Here is a 22,894-nt window from a genome sequence, read left to right on the forward strand (position 1 = left end):
AGATTCCATTGGTTTTTTGTTGTTGTTTTTTTTTTTTTTCCTGCTGAGTAGTACTCCATTGTGTACATGTATCACATTTTCTGTATCCATTCTTCAGTTGAGGGGCATCTAGGCTGCTTCCAGTTTTATTGATTCTTTGTGGATTTAACATTATGCAGCCTGATCCTACTTCTTTGGCCATCTGTCCTCTGCCATTACAACCTCCCTGTCAAAGCAAAAAAAAGAAAAAATAAATAAAAGAACAATCAAAAACCAACCAAACAAACAAACAAATAAAAAGGTCTCTTTGTGGAACCTGTAGTGTGACCCAGTGAGTCACACAGTGTATATTGTAGTTCATGCATCTTTCCTTGAAAATACTCATCACTATGAGTCATTGATGTGGTTCTTGGCCTCTAGTTTTTGCTACACCATCAATAATGTGCCCTCCCTGGGACTCCACTTGGATATCCCATTGTTCCATGACATGAAGATCTTGTTGTTTTGGATCTGTAGGTTGGGCTCCTTCACATGCTCCTGCAGTTCATAGATGAGGTGGATGTTGGGTGTGCCAACTCATAGCCCTTTTTCTGGGCCTGGGTGGTAGCTGGGTTGGTTGGCTCATAAGATTTCCCTCATCAGCACCACTTGGGGGAGTTCTTCAGTACTGACCAAGCTAGATCACCCAATGCATCAGGAAGGAAAGAAGAAGCAGCACAGTTCTCCTGCTCTCAAACCCTCATGTCTAGCTCACCCACACTCACCCCAAAATGGCCAGCTCTACTGTTTTGCCCAAACAAGTTTCAGGGCCCACCCCCTGATTGCTGTAGGTGGGCACATGTCAGGTGGGAAGGTCTCCTCTTACAAACTCAGGCCAGTTCACTTACACCCAATCAACAGGATCAGCTCTGTTGTGCTGCCTGGGTGAGTTGCAGGGCCCACTCTCCAACTGCATTCAGAGAGGGGAATCACAAACTCTCCCACCCTCATCTCCTCTGAACTCATGACCCAGTCTCTTAATACTGCTAGGATGGCAACTAAGCTACAGTGTAACCTTTGGACAGGACAAGCATTCAAGCCATAGAATTCCTGTATATAACAATACAATGCTGTGGGATCTCTTTTAACGTCTCTGTCTCCCTTTTCCCCTGTTATTGGCTGGCTAAGGTTTATCAATGACAACCTTATTGATCTTTGAAAGAAAAGAGCTTTTAGTTAATTTTTATTACATTACTTTCTGAAAATGAATCATATCTTCCTATTTCATAAATATCGTATTTGTTCTCCTGTAAATTATTTATTTTCTATCTTCACTCATACATACATACTTCCTTCTCCCAGGCGCTTCTCCTGTTCCTCCTTCACATTTGGGGTGACAAGTAGGTGGAAATACTGCTTCTGACCGCAGATGAATTGGGTTTAAATTGTAGTTTCTCCTGCCTGTAAGATATTTACTTGAGATATCTCACTCATCAAACTTTAAAATCTCTGCAGTATGTTGTTTGCTTTTAGCAGACTTTACTTTCAGTTTTTTACAGGATAGTATATTAATACAGAGACTGGTTATTGTGTGAGATAGTGAGTCCCCAACAAAAGAGATTTAATACCCATCTCACAAAAAATTCTAAACTCTATGATAGTTCTTTCTTATCATAGAGTATCAATCCATGAGATTCACAGTCACTAAGTTCCTAAGTATAGTTTGTTTGTTTGTTTATGAGACAGGGCTTCTCTATGTGGCCTATCCCAGAACTAGCTCTCTAGACCAGACTGGTCCTAAACTCAGAGATCTGCCTTCTTCTGCCTCCTAAGTACTGGGATTAAAGGTGTGTGCCACCATCACCCAGCTTGAGTATAGTATTATAATTTCACAAGTCATCAACATTTTATGGCAGATAATTGTGTTTGAGACACATCAAAATATCCATCCTCTGTATTATGATCAAATATTTCCTGGCTTATCTAAATTTCTTAAGTTTGTACTCATAAATAATAATTAACTGTGAAGAAGACAACATAAGGCTGATGATGGACAAGTTTTATTATGAATGCTTTTGATTTCCTTGTTAGTTTGCCCAAAAATTCTCCATTATATACTCAAATTTCTGATTATTTGAAAAAGCTCTTTTTTATATAATCTCGCCCAGCTTGCTTTAGTTCTAGTGGGGACATTATTTTGACCAACTTTTGTTGATGTATTTCTACTAGTTAATTTCACAGACTGAAAAAGGTGATATGGACAATGCTGCTGTAAAACTGAGTTAATGGATAGAGGAAGCTAACTCCTTCCCCCAAATTTTTATATTTTAGTATAAATAAAATGTATAAAATTTTGTGCATAAACTAGGGAAACCTATAATGATGGGTGACTTTAACTAAAAAATGTTTCTGTTTCAAAAATATTGTATATACAAGCATGTTTAAATATGTTAAGATACCGGATACTGGAGATTGACTGTTGTCTACTTGCTTTGGAACTTCAGCAGTGAATGGTGAAAATGCTGTCACAAGCCACCTCTTTTTCTTCTTTTGTAATTTAAATTAGAATCAAACTTGTTTTACATGTCAATCCCAGTTCCCTCTCCCTCTCCCCCTCCCCTGCCCTCACAGACCCCCTATCCAATCACCTTTCTGCTCCCCATGGAGGGTGAGGTCTTCCATGGGGGATCTTAAAGTCTGTCATATCATTTGGAGCAAGGCCTAGGCCCTCCCCCATATGTATAGACTGAGAGAGTATCCCTCTATGTGGAATGAGCTCCCAAAGTCCATGTGTATTAGGGGTAAATACCACAGACCCATTATCAGATCCACTACGACAGGCCCAATAAATTGCCAAAGCCTGCTCACTATCACCCACATTCAGGGGGTCTGGATTGGTTCAATGCTGGTGTCCAAATAACCAGTCTGTGGTTCATGTGCTCATCCTTGTTCAGGTCAGCTGTTTCTGTGGGTTTCTCCAGCCTGGTCTTGACCGCTTTGCTCATTCAGTCCTGGAGCCAGATGTTAATGGGATAAGTACATATTTGCTTTGCATAATATTCTGTCAAGAGCCAAAACCAGGTGGGAGGATATCAGTCCTTCTCTGTCCTTTCTCCTTCCATTTTCCAATGGGCATGTAGAAGAGTCCAAGAAGAAATGTGGCTCTCAGAATCACAGACTGAACCCCACAAAGCAAGTCCAGATAATAGATTCAGAACTAGTTGGTAAGGGCTTAATACTTCTTCCCAATTGTTTGAGAAATCACTAGTAGTCACGGTTCAAACTACTTAATACCTCTAGTTGTTCTGCTTATGCATATGGTGAAGTCTGTCTTTCTCTTTCACACCCATGGTTTCCTTTAACAGGACCAAGTCATTATTTAAATTATACAAATAGTACTTAATTGACCTTGTTCATTTGTTTGTCTCCCTAGCTTAAAACAGAAGGCAAAACTAACCCCAAGCCACAGATATTGGTAGCATACACTGTCTCTTGGCTTCTCATTTTTCACTTTGGTATTCAAATAGATACTTTCCAGCTTTTGCCTATTCCTAAATATCAGAAACATTAAATTCTGTGATAAAAATAGAGCATGCTCTGGGAGGAAAATTGAGATTGGTGTCTTTGCCTCATTAGTGTCACTCATGTTAACACTGACCTTCAACTTTCTGAATTCTGCTGCTTAAACACAACATTTGTGCACAGCTCTTGTCCCTGACTTTGGACAGTACCATCCTACCCCAGTTGTTCCTGGAGGGCTGTTCTATTCTATTGAACTCCTCTGGAACTTAGAATTTCCCTTTTGTATCTTTGAGTTGTTGGTATAATCACATTTTTTCAAGTATTCTTTTATTCTACACATTCCTTTGTAATCCTTTGTGGAGAAACTCATTTAGACAGGTATTTAATTGTTTTCTTAGTACTTTCAGGTACCCTTTAAAAAATATGAAAATTTCTTTCTCATTCTCTTCTGCCTGATAAAATATTCCTCTGTGGTTAAAAAAAAAAAAAAAGACAAAGACATTTAAGACTCCACAGTGCTGTGGATGCTCATAAAACAACCTTTAATTCTTTCCCCAGTCAAAAACAGATGCTCTGTTTTGCAGATCAATCTACTTTTCCTGTACCAGATATTGAGTTGTAGTCCCCCCTAATCATTGAGTAAACCTAGAAGTATACCAATAAAGTTTTTAATTTATACACATTTAATTAGTAGTGTTATTAGGCAACCTAGTATTTTTTCACTTCAATTACCTAATTATGAGTAACCCAATTTGCTGCTTTTAGTTTCAGCTAAAACTGACTAAAAAATAAAAATTTAAATTAAATGGCATGTAATTTTTGGTGTGCAATACTTAGGGCTTAGACATTGCTGTTTTATAAATTGCACTGAATAATATACATTACATTTTGAAGTTGTTCTCTTTGCTTTGAGGGTTTTTGGTGTGCTTTGTTTTGTGCTACATAGTTGGACTTCAAGACATTTATATCTGTTGACACCTACAGGGGGCATTTACTAATTATGCCTCAGATCACTGTGGTGGTTCTATCACATTTTATTTATTTATTTGTTGGTTGGTTTGTTTTAAGACAGGGGAGTGTGAGGTAGCCTCTAATTTGTTCTACAGCTGAAAGTTGTCTAGACCTTTAATCCACTCAGATGTACCTCTCCTGTGATAGAATTTCTGGTGTTCCACCACATCTAGTTTCTGTGCTTGTTGCTTGTTTGGGATAACTTAGTACCCAAAATGATTTTAAAGCATACCAAAAGGAACATTGCTAAATAATTTAATTGATCTGTCATTCCAGCATAGAATCTTATGTCTCAGTCTGACTATAATGTTCATTGTGTGAACTGACACAACTGTATTAATTTATAACCAGAGGATTTATTTAATTATCATTCAGCTCATAATCACATGTTATAAGATTGTTATTATAATGATGGGGTACTCTCTTCTTCACTTAAACCAGTTCATTTACCTCTCAAGATAATCTTGTAGGTAAGAAAGGATTTTCACTTCCATTATGCAGCTGAAGGAACTGGTGCAGTTTATGTAGCAAAACTGAACTCAGGAGTTTGGCTTAAATTTATTATTCTCAAACCTGGAATAATAAGTCTTCTCTTAAAGATTGGGACCATTTTATTTATTGCTCTAGAACATTGTTCAAAATGAACTCAATAGCCACAAGGTAAGTTCCAGAACTTTAAATAAGCTATCCTCTACTCTTTCAAATGTGGAGATGGGACAAGCAAAGCAATGGAAGACAAAGGAAGTCAGGCAAGCAGAAGATGCCGAACTGTTCTTCACCTTAGCTGTTTCTTGTTGGATTTTATGCCTTCAATAGTATTCAGTTCATCAAAGATTAACAGTGAAAATTCTGGAATGAACATTCTTTTTTTGTCCCAGCACCACACTGGGGATTCGGCTATCCAAATAATTTTTTTAGAACTCACCTTGCAAAACAATCAATTGTGACTATTAATATTGAATATTGTAGCTAGAACCAGAGAATTGAAAAGGAGAGAAAAGTAGGAATATCCATATCCCACAATGAATTAATGAAGATTTCAAATGTGTTTCATCATTTTGTTTTGCTGTAGTAATAAAACTAAATCAACCTCATTGACTTAGGCCATAATGAAATGGTCACTTTTCAATAGGATTTCACATAAGCATCCAATTAACTCTTCTCATGGACAGGAGGCTGCTACATAAGTGGATTTACCCTTACATCAGATCATTTACTTACTGATCTTTGTTTTACGGTGAGAGAAGGATTGTTGGATTGCCAGCTGTAAAGTACACATGTCATTGTGATCAAAACGGTCCTGACAGTATATTTCCCAAGCACTTTTATGAGATTTTTAAAAATAATAAGGAAAAAACAAACACTAACACATTGGTGTTAGACAAGAGAAATAAAAGCAAAAGTGCTCAAGAGAAAGCACAAGAACAAACCCACTCTTTTGCACACTCAGTAATCCCATAAAAATACTAAACTGGAAGCCATGTTATCTAGATGGAGGACCTGATGCAGACGTATGCAGGCCCTGTGGCATGCTGCTTCTATCTCTGTGAGCTCATATGTGCTTGGATCACGTTGACCTTTTCTTGGTGCCCTCCATTCCCTCTGGCTCTTAAACTCTTTCAGCCTCCTCTTTCCTGGGATTCCCTGAGCCCTGAGGGGTGGGATTTTTAGAGGCATCTATTCCATTTAAGGCTAACTGTTCCAAGGAATCTCACTCTCTGCACATTGTCAGCACCCACTGCAGGAAGAAGCTCCTCTGATAATGATAGAGCAAGACACTGATTTGTGGGTATAACAGAATGTCAGCAGGAGTCTTTTTGTTGCTGTTTGTTTGTTTGGATTTTGTTTTGCTTTTGTTGTTTTAGAACAGTATTGTTTGGATATATAGATATAGATGTGGATATATAGCTAAACACACACACACACACACACACACACACACACACACACACACACACACACATATATATGTATATGAACATTCCAAATAAAATCTAGGTTATCTAATTGCAAGTTCTTGGTCAACATGCAGTTTCAGATATGGGTTCTATCTTGTGGTGTATGCCTTATGTCAAAGTATATATTGGTTAACTACTTGCACAAGCTGTGTGTCACCATTGTCTTAGTATAACCTTTAGGCAGACACCACTATAGACTAAAGGGTTGTGGCTGGGTTGCTGTTTATGCTTCTCTTTTGATACCATGCAAGTACTTTCCTGCACAAAAGATGCTAGAACATAGAGGTGAAGGCCCTATGTAGGAAACACTTCATTTTTTCCATGTTCAATGAGTCGGGCAGGGGTTATCTTTAGCAATCGTGTTAGTATTCAGGGATCTGTACTGGCCTGCCCTTGGAGTTCTGACAGGATACTCCCTCAGCTGCAGCCACTAACAGCACTTCCTGTGCACATTCACTATGTACCTATTAAAAAAGGCTCTCCTCACATTCCCTCTCTCTCTCTCTCTCTCTCTCTCTCTCTCTCTCTCTCTCTCTCTGTCTCTCTGTCTGTCTCTGTCTTTCTCTGTTTCTGTCTCGCTCTCTTTCTCTCTTTCTCTTGCTCCACTCTTGTCCCCAGCTACCAGTCTCTGCCTCCCTGTTTGCCTCTGTATCTGCCCCTTCTCTCTCTTCTTAAAACAACCTCATGTGTGAGTCCTAGTGTGTGTGTGATTTCTTTTTGTGACATTTTAAAAATTACAACAAATAGGCCCTTGCCCTCAGTTTTTGGAGACTAGACTAAAGTCTTGGCAACAGGTTGGGTTGTTTGGAAACCCATAGGAACAATTCATCAACCCCAGTATTGCAATCTTTGTTAAGGAGTAATGGCCAGGTGGGCTCTGTATCTACCATTATTTGGTGATTTCATCTAGAAATTTTAAGAACCTAATACAGAAGAATTATTTAACCAGGTTTATGTTACATTTATCTAATGGAAAAGTACAGAGATCAGAAATGATCAGATGATTAATTAATTATACATAGTTGTATGGTGATAAGAAATCTGAAGTGCAGTGTCTCTATTTTGTTTTTCTTTTATCTTTAAAATATTGTTCATCAGCCAGGTGTTAGTGGCACACTCCTTCAATCCCCAGCACCAGGGAGGCAGAGGCAGGCAGATATCTTTGAGTATGAGGCCAGCCTGGTCTCCAGAGTGAGTGCCAGGATAGGCTCCAAAGCAACACAGAGAAACCCTGTCTTGAAAAAACAAAAAAAATATTGTCCATCAATAAAAAGTCTATAATTTTCCTACAATTAATTATAAGAACCTGTAAAATTTTGATATGTTCTTGAAATTCAATGAAATAATTAGATATTGGGAATCTAGTCATCAAATGTGATTATTACCAAAAAAAAGATCAAAACTATGATACATTTAAAAAGTTAAGAATCACAATTCTTGTTCATGGTTTTAGAGGAATCACCTTGAGTTTCTCTCCATTAAGTTGATGTTGGCTGTTGGTTTGCTGTATATTGCTTTTATCATGATTAGATATGTTCCTGTTATTCCTGATCTCTCCAAGACCTTTATCATGAAGGGATGTTGGATTCTTTCAAAGGCTTTTTTCAGCATGTAGAGAGATGATCATGTGGTTTTTCTTTTTTAGTTTGTTTATATGGTGGATTACATTGATGGATTCTCATATGTTGAACTATCCCTGCATTACTAGGATAAAGCCAACTTGATCATGATGGATGATTTCTCTGATGCATTTTTGGATTCTATTTGCCAGTATTTTCTTGAATATTTTTGCATTGATGTTCACGAGGGATATTGATCTCTAATTCTCTTTTTTTGTTGTGACTTTGTGTGGCTTGGGTATGAAGATAATTGTAGCCTCATAGAAAGAGCTTGGAATGGCCCTTCTGCTGCTAATGTGTGGACATTTTGAGGAGTACTGGTATCCACTCTTCCTTGAATTTCTGGTAGAATTCTGCACTGAAACCATCTGCCCCTGAGTTTTTATTTTTTGTTTGGTTGGTAGATTTTGGATGATTGCTTCTATTTCATCAGGGGTTACAGGTCTGTTTAAATTGATTATCTGGTCTTGATTTAATTTTGGTAAGTGATATCTATCCATAAAGTTGTTCATTTCCTTTAGATTTTCGAATTTTGTGGAGTACAGGTTTTCAAAGTATGACCTGATGATTTTCTGGTTTTCTTCAGTGTCCATTGTTATGTCCCATTTTTCATTTCTGATTTTGTTAATTAGCATGTTCTCTCTCTGCCTTTTGGTTACTTTGTATAAAGGTTTGTCTATCTTGTTGTCTTTCTGGAAGAACAAACTCATTGTTTCATTGAGTCTTTGTCGTGTTTTCCTAGTTTCTACTTTATTGATTTCAGCCCCAGTTTGATTATTTCCTGGTGTCTACTCCTCTGGGAAGAGTTTACTTCCTTTTGTTCTAGAGCTTTCAGTTGTGCTGTTAATTCTGTAGTGTGACTACTGTCTCCATATCTCTTCAATATTGTACTTGAAGTCCTAGCTACAGCAATAAGAAAACAAAAGGAGATCAGGGGGGTACAAATTGGAAAGGAAGAAGCCAAACTTTCACTATTTGCAGATGATATGATAGTTTACAAAATTGACCAAAAAATTCTACCAGGGAACTACTACAACCAATAAATACCTTCAGCAAAGTGTCAGGGTACAAGATTAACTAAAAAAAAGAAAAATCAGTAGTCCTACTATATACAAAAGATAAATGCGCTGAGAAAGAAATCAGTGAAAGATCACCCCTTAAATAGCAACTAACAACATAAAATATCTTGGGGTAACACTAACAAAGAACAAGAAAGACCTGTATAGTAAGAACTTTGAGTCTTTAGAGAAAGAAATTAAAGGATATACCAGAAAATGGAATGATCTCCCATGCTCTTGGATAGTCAGGATCAACATAGTAAAAATGGCAATCTTCCCAAAAGCAATCTACAGATTCAATTCAATTCCCATCAAAATACCAACACAATTCTTCACAGTCCTGGAAAGAACAGTAATCAACTTCATATGGAAAAACAAAAAACCCAGGATAGCCAAAACAACACTGTACAAAAAAGAAAATTCTGGAGGCATCACCATCCCTGACTTCCAGGTCTAATATAGAGCCATAATCCTGAAAACAGCTTGGTATTGGCATAAAAATAGACAGGTTGAGCAATGGAATCAAATTGAAAACCCTGATATTAAACCACACACCTATGAACACCTGATTTTTGACAAGGAAGCTAAAGTTATACAATGGAAAAAAGAAAGCATCTTCAACAAATGGTGTTGGCATACCTGGATTCAGACATGTAGAAGATTGCAGTTAGATCCATATCTATCGCCATGCACTAAACGTAAGTGCAAATGAATCAAAGACCTCACCATAAATTCAGCCACACTGAACCTCCTAGAAGATAAGGTAGGTTGCACCCTTGAACAAATTGGTACAGGAGACTGATTTCTGGTCATAACACCAGTAGCACAAACATTGAGATCTACAATTCATAAATGAGACCTCCTGAAACTGAGAAGCCTCTGTAAAGCAAAGGACACAGTCAGCAAGACAAAACACCAGCCCACAGAATGGGAAAAAATATTCACTAACCCTACATCTGATCACCAAAATATGCAAAGAACTCAAGAAGCAAGCCACCAAAACACCAAACAATGCATTTAAAAGATGGAGTGCAGAACTAAATAGAGAATTCTCAACAGTGGAATCCAAAATGGCTGAAAGACACTTGAGAAATTGCCCAATATCCTTATCCATCAGGGAAATACAATTCAAAACCATTCTGAGATACACATCTTACTCCTGTCAGAATGGCTAAAATCAATAACACCAAAGACAATCTATGCTGGAGAGGATGTGGAGAAAGAGGAACTCTCCTCCATTGCTGGTTGGAATGCAAACTTTTAGAACCACTTTGAAATTCAGTATAGCCATTTCTCAGGAAAATGGGAATCATTCTACCTCAAAATCCAGCAATACCTCTCTTGGGCATATACCCAAAGAATGCACACTCATAGAATAAGGACATATGTTCAACTATGTTCATGGCAGCATTATTTGTAATAGCCAGAACCTGGAAACAACCTAGATGCCCCTCAACTGAAGAATGGGTAGAGAAAATGTGGTGTATTTACACAATGGAGTGCTACTCAGCAGAAAAAACAAAAACAAAAACAAACAAACAAACAAAAAAAACAATGGAATCTTGAAATTCACAGGCAAACGGATGGAACCAGAAGAAACCATCCTCAGTGAGGTAACCCAGTCACAAAAAGATAAACATGGTATGTACTCACTCATTTTTGACTTTTAGACATAGAGCAAAGGATCACTAGTCTATAATCCACACTGCAAGAGGAGCCAGGAAACAAGGAGAACCCCAAGAGAAGATTGCATAGTCCCTCAAAGAAGGGGATGGAGACAAGAACCCCTGACCAAACTGGAGCCTGGAGACAGGGAAAGGAAGGAAATCCTTCATCCAGTTGCTGTTTGAAGCAGAAACAGTTACCCACAGCTAAGCACTGAACCTCACTACTGAAATTCAGTTGTGGGGAGGGAGGAGGAATGAGCAAAGGAGCCAAGACATGTTTGGAGAGACCTGCAGAAACACTGGAACTGACCTACTGATAGAATGGAGACCCTAGTCATAAAGCTGGGGAAACAGCATTGGACCAAAGAATCCCTCTGAACGTGGGTACTAGCTAGGAGGCCAAGAGAGTCTGTGGGACCTCTAACAGAGGAGCCTGTCTTTATCCCTAGAGCACAAATGGACTTTGGGAGCCCATTCCCTATGGAGGGATACTATTGCAGCCCAGATACAGCAAGGAGGGCCAATGCCCTCCCCCAAATAATATGACAGACTTTGAAGGTCCTTGGTCTAGGGCCTCACTATCCCTGGGGAAGAGTCAGGGGGTGGGTTGGGGGTGTTGGGGGAGGATGGAAGGAAGAGGGAATGGGGGGATGGATATGTAAATATGAATAGCAATTAAATAATTTAAATAAAAAAGAGAGAGGAGACCTGACACACCCCTTGATGAATGGAGCCCGAGATAATCACTAAAACCTGCAAGACCATATTTTGCTTGCAAAAATTCTACTCTGCATAGTGGTCCATTATTTTTCTGTAGTTCAAGAAGATTCTTTATAGAATGCAATGAAGGTTCACACAGTCCACTGACTGTAGAAGTGAAACCAAACAGAAAAGTAGCTAGCTATCAAGTCCACATGCCAGCAGAAGGGAAAGACAACTTACTAAAAATAATCTAAAAATTACTTTCCCCCTAGTGTCTCATGCATATTTTCTCCCTCAGATTTGGCCCAATTCCTTTGAGTCAAGAGCAGAGACATGGCAAAAAGAGAAAAAAAAAAAGAATCACCATTCATGGGATAAAAGGAGGATTGAGCACTTTCTGCTCTTGAAAAGAACCCAGATTTCTCTGTAGCCCTTACATCAGGTGGCTCACAACTCCTAGAACTCTAGTCCTAGAAGATCCGATACCATCTTCTGGTCACCATGGTGCACATACATGCACATTGACACAAATATACAGAAACATAAACAAATAGTTCTTTAAAATTGGTTTTCATGTACTTCCCTCATTTGCCTGACATTAAAATCAATACAGAAAGTACATTAAGAGATAGTTATAGATTTCCTCATTAGAACAAAGCTTTATTTCTTAAAGGACAGTCATTGCATAAACTGTGTGTACATATTTATGTAAGTGCATGTGCATTTAGATGTATATGTTTTGCCATTTGAAAGTTAAACAACTTTGAGTCTATATGGTAACCTAATAATACTGAAAATGTAAAATGGAAGAGCAAATACAGATGGGTAGTGTTGAATACCCATTCATCGGAGTAAAGTGGTATGGAGATGAAAGGAAGGCCATTGAGAGAAACTAGTTGGCTAAAATGGACTTCAGTATATAAGTGCTCCTTTCTAAGAACAAAGAATTACGCTGAGTATGTAACTCAGTCAGTAGACTACATGCTCTGATGAAGCACTACATTAAAGGAGTGTCGGATGTAGGGTTGTAATCCCACTACTTTGGAGTTGGAGGAAGGAGAATCAGAAACTTAAGGTCATCCAAGGACTTTACATGTTAATTTCTATATTGGGCTACATGAGATCCTGTTTTTGTCTGTTCATTAATTTTTTTTTTGTTTTTAAGGTTTTATTAGTTATTGTTTTTGACATTTTAGAGTTCATAGACTACACAAATCAATCTATAAAAATATCTGTGTTTTATCTTAAATAAAGTGAGACCTATTTTGAGAGAATTCAATGCAGTAGACAAATAAATAATTTCATGGAAATTTTCAGAAACTCTGTCAGCTGACCCATATAAATAAGCTCACTTCGTAGCCATAGCCGGTTCATTCTTAACTCTGTCAATACTTGGATCAGATATCTATCATTTTGGCACATAAGTATAACAACAATTGTTATCCCTGATTTCCCTTAAAAAAAGACCTGTATTTTGAAGGCCAGCTTAGGGTTTTTAAGGATTTAGTTGAATTTTAATTATCCTTTTAACTTCTTAATTTTGAAATTAACTGCCTTTGAGGAGGAGAATATAATTTGAATTTTCTCTGAAATAAATGGAATTAAATAGCCTAACTATGTTATGCCCTTTCTTTGAAAGCCTCAACTCAAAATTAAGCCTGTTGAATTTTATTGTCAGTTTCTTATCTGTGTCCACCTCAAAGCATGCTGATGGACTCCAGATAAAATTCAAGAACAGAGTCAAATTTTCAAGCCTTCAGTTTCCTATGAAGACCTAGAGAATAAGTTTCTCAACATAAAAAAGAACATATAGTATTGCATTTCTCCTGATTGCTAAGTTAAAGAATATTGTTCTGAAAAATTTTCAGTTCATTTAACATTATTTTTAATACAAAGTTATTTACCCATTTTAAACATTCATTAAAAATAATTGTCTTTAAATCTTTAGTCCAACTTGTGATACAGATTTTCAAATAAAATATAATTGTTATTTGGCATTTGTAAGTGATTATAAGAAACTGATTGTGAGGAGTACAAGCAGTAAAATGACATTGTCATTATGAAATTGAATACAAGGTCTACTTTTGGAGTAGCTTACACTGATGCTAAAATCTAATTAGTAACCTTTAGCTAATAACCCTTTGTGCTAATGAGACAACAAAATTAACATTATTTGTCAAAGTAGAATATTTAAATGAAACAAAAATAGTGATGTTTTTCTCCTTAAATTATAAGAGAAGAATCATGTTATAATTTATTTCTCTGCTACTGTGATAAATTACACTGACATGACTAACTCAAGAGACAAAATTTACTGTCTTTCAATTTTAAGGAAATGTCCATCATGGCAGAGAATTAACAATGGCAGTAACTTGGAAAAATTGGTCACACTACATCTGCAAGCAAGGCAAGAAATCAGTGGATTACTGCATGCATTCCAGTACTTTCTCTTTTTCCTATGGTATAGAGCTCCAACAGGGAATGGTGCCAAACACAATAGGCCTGCCCTCCTTTACCAATTAATCTAATTAAGGTAATCCCTTACAGACATTTTCAGATACCTTTATCCAATGTGATTTTAAGTTGTTTCAAACTGACTGTTTAAAATAACTATCACCCCCCCAACACACACACACACACACACACACACACACACACACACACACACACACCATCAAATCTTCTTAAAGAAGCACAAAAAAAGAAAACAGACAAAACAGTTGTCAGCAACAAAAGCAACTCTGGGGTTAACACCATCCCTAGTCTCAAGTTGTAATACAGAGTCATAGGAATAAAAATAGAATGACACTGGCACAAAACAGATACATCGATGGAGTAAAATGAAGTAACCAGATGTAAGTCCATGCACAGCCATCCATTTGATTTTGGTCAATGATGCTAAAAATATACATTGTAGAAGAGACACTGTCTTTAATAAGTGCTGTTAGATAAAATAGATACCTACAAATAGAAGAATAAAACTCAATATTTATGTACCAATCTGCAAACAAATCAATTTCAAAGGGATCAGATCTTGATGTGAGACCTGAGTAGGGTTTTCTAAGATGTAGTAGTCCTAAGAGTTTTCTCATGCTTTAACAGGCAGCCCTATAGCCAAGTACACACTGGGAACACTAAGCAACCTTAGTGAGTTTTCAAAAGAACACATGAAATTGAGAGAAGGTAAGGATAATGTGACTGTGGGTGGCTTTAGACCCCTCCAACTCAAGGTGAAACTAATCAAAGCACATTATATGCATGCATATGCTTTCGAAAGCGGGAGGGAGTAAGCTATGGGACTGAATATAGAGTTCTTGTAATAAAAATGGCTGGGAAATATTTTTAAAGTTCTTTAATATCCTTAGGTTATATGGAAATTAAAATTAAAACTACTCTAAGGTTTCATCTTTCCTAAGTGTTGGTGGCTAAGATTAATGAACTATAGAAATGAACCCTGAAAGTATAGTCTTGTGGCTACCATTAAGAAATCAAAAGAGAATGCAACAAATTTGGGTATGGATATGCGATCAAGGAGCCCCATGCACTACTGGTAAAAGTGTGAACTGGTGCAAACATTATGGAAGTCATTGTTTTAAAAAAGTTTAAAAAATTGTAAAAAATTAATGAAAAATATTTTTAAATGAGAAAAGAAGCAGTCATACCAAAACAAAACTGAAATCTAGCAGGGAAAACACCAACTACTGCAGCTAACACCCAGCACCTGGGGCCTATAATGTAATCAACTGGGGTCCAAAGTTTTGGGTACTCTTATTCCTTCTACTCTAATATCTGAAATACACAGAACTTTGCTCTCCAGTTGGCTCCAGTCCTTGTTACTGCCTTCCTTAGCAGATGTTACACAGGCCTTGCATATCAGTTATTTGGTGACCAAGCAGGAAACTCAGGCTTCCAATCATACCTGCACACAGCGGCTTTTTAGGTCCTTGCCATAGAGAATCTCACCATGCCACACAATGCCTGGGCTTAGATGCCCATCATTATCCCTTCAAATTTGCATCTTGCCTGCTGTAAAAACCATTGCCATACGGATGTTCTGCCACAAGCTGGGGATGTACCCTCCTTGAACTTGGACAACTCTATACCAGTTTCTGTGTGCTCACTCTGAGAAAAGAGTATTTTCACTAAGAGAGACTGGAGAAAAGTAGCAGGTTTCTTATAAAGGGAGCTAAATCTTTAACAATTGCACCTGGTTTGTTGTCTGCACTCTCCCTTTCTAAAATGTTAATCTTGCCCACATAGTTTTCCTTTGTCAAATAAATTAGTTCATTATCTTATTTAAGTTTATTCATATTCTCTGGATGGAGGTAAAAATGAAAGTAGATTTGGGACCAAAGTACACAATGGCTCCAAACGCAGGATCCACTAATAAAGTCCCTATTTGTCTTTGAAACATGATCTGGGCCTTCATGTCCATGTTTCTCTCATTCTTACTGTCTTCCAAGCGTGTGTTCAAAAGGCCAGTTAAGCTCTATTTGCAGAATTCAATGGTGTTTTTATCTCCAACATCTATATCTTCCACACTGCTCCTTCAGGAGTTTGAAAGCTTATGAGCCACATGGTATGATTTATCATAGCAACAGCCCCAATTCTGGGTACCCATTTCTGTCTTTAGTTTCATTTCTGTTGCTATGACAAAATACCTCCTAAAAGAAATTTAAGGGCAAAGAGTATATTTGTATCACATTTTCAGATTACAGACCATTATAACAGAAAGCAATGGATTCATGCTTGTATGAATTCATTGTTTGTTCCTCAAAATAGGGTCATCATGTAACCAGCTGCTTCCAGCTGCTGACTTCACTGCCATGGAAGACTGTAGCCTGAACTGTAAGAAAGTGTAAACACATTTTCCCTGAAAGCAAATAGAAAGGGAAACACTAAGAAAAGTTCTCACAACTAAAACAAAAATCCCGTAGGGAAAATAGAGATGCTTAACATAGAGTAAGCAGTTTACTACAAATATATATTGATTAATATATGCTATCGTTGCTAATGTCCTGGGATCCGAGTGGGTAGTATGCAGAGGTCTCTAGAAAGTGGATACTGGTTAGCATTATTGACAAATAATAAGATGATACTGACAAATGATCAACAAAACCCATCAGGAGGTAAAGAGGAAAAAAACATACGCAGGTGATCACAATAGACTCATTGCATATCGAAAGTGTCATAAGTCCAAAAGGCACATGTAAGTCTGCACATGTAACTTAACAAGCATCATGTTTTCCTATGCATTTTAAATGTGTTTATAATATTTTCAACTGTGAACACACTGACAAAATCATCAAAAACAAATAAGTTAGATTTAGTTACTGCCTGTAATTTTGTGAGTTTCTAACTGGAAATGGAAAACTGTTTGTATAGGTATCTTTCTCAATGTAACAAGTTGAAAATCCTAAGTTAGACCGTGATAAGTAAAAACCTACCCATCTACACATTAGAATTAGCTGTGATCTAGGAAATAAAAATAAAGTGACAAGTCTTTCTCCTTGCCTTTAAGTCTTCATTCCTGCAAAAAAAAAAAAGATAAAAAATGAAAAGTCAAACAAAAAAAGATGGGACAAAGCATCAAGCAAATGCACTGACATAAGACAGAATTGTGGTGTGTGTGTGTGTGTGTGTGTGTGTGTGTGTGTGTGTGTGTGTGTGTGTGTGTGTTTGTGTGTGTGTTTCTGTATTGGAGAAGGGGAAATAGTTATAGAAGGGGGGGTGGTTAAATTGGAGCTCAGCAATGAAGTCTGAGGAAGAAATGGCAATAATTCTTTGTCATCAAAAAGATATGTTCTATTTTTATTTCATTGCATTTGACTTTTAAATACATGAAATATCCTGAAAATCAAAAGTGACTTGAAAGACTTGCCAACTGCCTCCCATATAGTACACAAAGGAGATAGAACAGAATGTCTCTACAGGCAAAACTGAACAAAATAAAACTTTGATATTGTAACGCCATTGAGGCCAGCTCACTTGAAAGCTACTTCTATTTTTAGTAGCCAATAACTGAGTCCGTAGTGACTCTTCACTCTTCTCAGCTTTACTTACCTTTCCTGTCTTCTGTTTTGTTCATTTAGCCCATAAGGTTTTGTAGGAAACTGCCATCATTCATGACTGTACAAAACTGGCATCATCTCATTTATGACAGTCACCATTATTGTTTCAGGCATAAACTGAGGCTTAAAGTTACAAAGTGGGTACAGTTACGGGATTGAGGCAAAACTTTTTCCTCAACCTTTTGTAGAGAATAATATAATTTTGTAGAACAATAATATATTATTGCCTATCATCCTGCAAAAATTTAAGCTAGATTTGTTTAAACAGAAAAAAATCTAGAAAGTGGTGCATTAGAAAATCCTTTAGAAAAAGTCCTTGTGCTAAGAAATCTCATCCAGTATACTGTCCTTGAAACATGATTCTCAGTATTGTGAATTAATGAATCATCTTGGCTAGGTAGTAAGTCAACTGTGGTTTGATTATCAATATCTCACTAGTTATAGTACACCAAAAACATCGTGCATATTATATAGAGTCAGAACCTTTCCATTTTTACAGTTTAACTATGGAAAGTAGTCAATCAAGAGGGGTTACCACTGAATTCCATGTTTTTTCACACAATTATTAGACCTATTAGGTATATCCTAGCCAGATAGTTTTATCAGTAAACTGTGATTTGAATTTGCAAGAAATATAAAATAAACAAAATATTTTAGTTTCTTATTATTTCTTCTCTTTTTGGTGTGTGTGTGTGTGTGTGTGTGTGTGTGTGTGTGTGTGTGTGTGTGTGTGTGTGTGAATACATGTTCAAGTATGTATGTGCACATACATTTGACGGTTTGCATATTGAACTATTGCATCCCTCCAAAGTCTTATCAATTTTACTTATTGAGGCAGATATTTTGCTGAGCCTGAAGCTAGCCTATAGTAAAGCTATCTGTCTGCCTGGGTCTATCCTGTTTTTGCTTACCAGGTAGCATGGTGACTGCCTTCTTTTACATGTGTTCTATGTATACAAACTCTGGCCTTCAACTTGTGTGGCAAGGGTGTTATCTAGTGCACCATGGCCCTATCTCCTACTTCTTTTAATTTTTGAGTCTACACCATGCATGTCTAGGATCTTTGTTGAGTTTGAAGTTTTCAAACTAAACAGCCAACATTTACAGAGAAGACCAGATATAAATAATCATAACATCGTTTCATATCAGTTATCAGATTCAATCATTGTTTTTAAGGAACTTGAGTTTCATATACCTTTTTCCTCATTTTTATATATCTGAGTACTATTTCAAATGTGATTATATTTAATAAGGCTGTAAAGCCTGCAGAGCTCCCATTCCTTTGTAAACATAACCATAATACTGCTATTCCTAACACATACTTTTTACTTATCTTATAACATATTGAGGCCATTGATGTATTTGGAAGCCAGATATCAGTTCTGTGAACTTTTACCTAGAGAACTAACCCTAATTTTATCAAAAAGGTTTAGTGTGCACACATAATTTATTATTATATGTGGCTAGATGCAAATATTTGAATTCAGATATAAGATCTATTTTGTAGAGTTAGTTATGTCTATTTGTTTCTACATGGTAAGTTGTATGATGCCAGATTGTTTCAGAGATATTTTGCTGAAATATCAAACGTTTTATGAAAATACCAGTTTTATGAGATGTTTTGTAATCAGATGTTATTTCCTTTTCCTCTCATAAAAGTCTAAAACACAAACAATTATAAACACTTACCTTTGAGGTGCATTATCATGTGATGGACATACAGAGAATTCTGTAATGTGTGTTAGCAAGCCTTGGTCCTTCATCAATTTTAAATGCAGTCTTCTTGGCTTTTGCCTGTGTCAGAAATATGTAATTGTTTTCGGTTCCGTTTTATCATTTGCTCTTTATTTTTATGATTCTTGTTCTAGATAGAGTTTTAAATGCTGACAAGAGTACTTTGATCCTTTCAGTTATGATTTCTGGTTACCCCTTCTCCTTGGAAAGATAAAACATACACCAAATTACAAATGACAAGCTCCTTCAGTGCCTTGTTCAAATCAGTGAAAGCTTCCTTCACACAAGCTTTTCCAGAAAACTGTTTCACATTCATTTTGGTCACTTTAGTTTGATTTTAAACTTTTCTTTTTCACTCTTAGCCTTTTTTGGATTATCAAATATGTTTCCAAATCAGAACTCAACAAGATAATTTCTAAGACTGGCCATTCTTCCTCGTTTACTGTATTGTTTGACACTTCTCTTGGTGTTATAGATTCAGGGCAATGTATAAAATGTGTTCAGATTTTAAATAGCTGATATCATTTAGCTTCAAGATGGATACCCGGCAATTTCCAAGTACTCTATCTAGTATGCCTCAGTATATTTAGGTACTTCTTGACTTTTCATCTTGTCACCATGTCTCCTCATATAACCAGGTCTGGTCTTGAAATGTATCCTCCTACCTCTGTCTTGTGAGTCCAGGAAGGGATTGTAGTCACACACCACCATGCCAAATTTCATGAATTTTTGATGATATGAAGTATGACTATTTCTTTTACAGTAATATGTTAAGTGTTCAAAATAATTCTTGAAAAAAATCCCTATTATTGGAAATACCCTCTTAATCAGTCCCTAAATATATCATGGTGTATCTTTGGATCTTCCTTTTTCTTATGTTTAATGTTTTCTCTAAGCAATTATCAGCTTAATATTTTCACATTCATATCCACTAATTATAATCATGAACATCAAAATAAATAATTGAGTATTGTTGAATGAGACTTAGTTTGATGAGTGAAAACTGAACAGCCATTTAAAATATATACTTCCAGATAGTGATTTTCCATCTCAGGATCCATCAGTTGCTGGAAATTGAACTGGGAAGTATAGGTTTCTTGTGGTACTTCCTAGCCCATGGCAGAATGTTGCAGGTCCAGTCTTCTGCAGACAAAGTGGAAGTAGCTACAGTTGCTGTGGTGTTATAACCAGATCCATTTTACATCTCTCCTGTGTTCCATCTCCAATATTCTTTCCTTTTTCTAACATAATCATGAGCATTAGATAGGAAGATATTAGGGTCCTACTTAAGGCTTAGCCCTCACCCATCATTTAGTGATAAACTGTGTGCAGATCTGGGTTTCTGTTTTCACCGCTGTTCATTGCAAAGAAAGCTTCTTATAGTCAATGGCAATAAATATAGCTATAGGTACTTTTGGGTCAAGAGGTCGCAAAAACAAAAAGAAATTAAAAATAAAACCCCAAAACTTCATAAGGTTATAGTGCCCAGAATCAATCTCTCTCTCTCTCTCTCTCTCTCTCTCTCTCTCTCTCTCTCTCTCTCTCTCTCTCTGTGTGTGTGTGTATGTGTGTGTGTGTGTGTGTGTGGGTGTACACACACACACACATCTAGGCCCTTGGAATGCACTCACTAGCAGCTCTGGTCTAGTATGTGACAAGCATTGCATTCAATCTTCACCACTTCAAAAATATACAATAAAAATCTTTAACATCAACAATAAAACATATAGAAGTATCATCCCAATATGTCAAAGTAATAATGTATTTCCATATCATCTATGGAATTTTATGTAAGTAATAATTTTAATATATCTGGTTAAAGTATTTCATGTATACCTACTTATGTTCAGCCAAAATTCTAAATATGGTTATTATTTGAATGCAAATATCATTCCAGATTTTCAAATCTATATTATGTTTTAATGTATCATCATTCAGAAACTTGCTTTTCAGAATATTTTGATGTGACTCCAATATTCTGTTTGTAGATCTACATCTTCATTTTAACTTTTGCATCATATTAATATACTATAATACATTAGGACTTCATTGTAATCTCCCTACCTCCATATATATATGTCCACAGATATACTGTATATAAGCATGCATACATACATCATACTTAATTGTATATTTTCTGTAATTTTAGGTACATATAAAGTGTTACAATTGCTTGAGAGGTTATGAAACATCATTTTGTATTGTTCTATATTGACCTTCCTTTCCATCCTTATTTTTCTAACAAAAGTAGAAGTACAAAGCAAGAGAAACCTAAGTTCAAGTTGTTGATTATTTGCCTTCTCATAGGCTTCATAAAAGTACCTGAAGACACTGCATAATTAAGATAGGGGAATCAAAAACCTTGAGCTGAATTTGACCTGAAAAGCTTCATACTGTCTAGCTTTCAAAGTACAACACAGCATTATTTAAGCTACCTAGGGAGAGATGTAATTAAGAGTCTGATTCAACTATAATGCCTATTAACTGAAAAGAGGACCATCATAGTATATCTCTAGAAATACAATAATGGTCTCATATCTTAGCAGTAATCAACAGCTGTCTACTTCAGCATAGAGCCTGTTCAACAAAAGAGAAATCATGCTTTGTACTAGGAACTTAATCATGTACCCTGGGCTCATATGGTCATGGATCTTAGAGAAACTACTACTGCCACTTTAAATAGACCAGTATAGTTCCTTAACTTAATCCTAAGTTTTTCTTTATACCCACAGATAAGTATATCTGGCACCCCTCATCAACCAAGCTTCAACTTACAGCTAATGGAGACCATTAGAGAAAACCACAACTCATCAGAAAGCAGAGATCAATGGATTATGGGTAGCCAAACCACAAAGGATATATCTGAAACACAATTCTTGCACCTGAGGATCCAGAAACATGCTGGGAAAGGGAGCAGAACTATTGCAGATGCAAGATAATCAGGAAGTTTTCAATGAAACTGTGTCTTCTAGAAATCCATGGAGGCTACTACACCCATAATACCTCAAGAATAAGATTGCCTGAATAAGACCTGAACAATGGCAGTATTAACAGACATGCAAATATGGTAGTAGAAACTTTCCTGGGGCCCACCCATTGTCAAAGAATAAACAAGATATGTCTGCTGAGAGAGTGATATTTAACCTCTGCAATATTAGTGATCTAGAACATAATTAATTTTTTAAATTTTTTTGTACTTTCTTGCTTTTTAAATTACATTTTCATTTTCTTCCCTTTTCTATCGACTTGTTTCTCTTTTATCCTTTTGGATACATAATTGAATTTTAGCTTTGTTGTCTATACTGAAGTGAAGATATTTACAAATATTTCACAGAAATAACATCATAGTTGTATTGCATTGTCTTAGCTACAATTTGTCTTTGGGATTTACTTACATTCTATTTATATGAAAAAAGCTGGATTTTCTGTGTGTTAGTTTGTTTTATGCTGCTTTTTGAGCAATGTTAAACTTCAGGTTTTTCAAAACAATAGGAATCTATATATAAAAAAAAACCTTTGTTAATAAAACAGAATTGATTTTGAGAATTTCTGTGTAGCAAAGATTTCATAGACATTTTTATTGTTTTATATAAA

At 36.4% G+C, this 22,894-nt stretch overlaps 1 long non-coding RNA gene across 4 annotated transcripts in view; it reads right to left on the minus strand.

The window, feature by feature from the left end:
• Positions 1-75: 75 nt before the first annotated feature.
• LOC103163816 overlaps positions 76-22,894 on the minus strand; it is a 117,135-nt gene continuing 94,316 nt past the window's right edge. Inside the window, exons 7-9 of one of the 4 annotated variants that reach the window (XR_003482623.2) lie at positions 19,256-19,360; positions 16,943-17,025; positions 76-205 (exon numbers count right to left, since the gene is read on the minus strand). This is a non-coding gene — a long non-coding RNA (uncharacterized LOC103163816). Of the gene's footprint in view, positions 206-16,719; positions 17,026-19,255; positions 19,361-19,382; positions 19,502-22,894 lie in introns of those variants that run through there. The other 3 variants (XR_003482625.2, XR_003482628.2, XR_003482631.2) reach the window with 3 other exon arrangements.

This window comes from Cricetulus griseus, chromosome 2 (assembly GCF_003668045.3).
Source record: "Cricetulus griseus strain 17A/GY chromosome 2, alternate assembly CriGri-PICRH-1.0, whole genome shotgun sequence".
Classification (NCBI taxonomy): domain Eukaryota; kingdom Metazoa; phylum Chordata; class Mammalia; order Rodentia; family Cricetidae; genus Cricetulus; species Cricetulus griseus.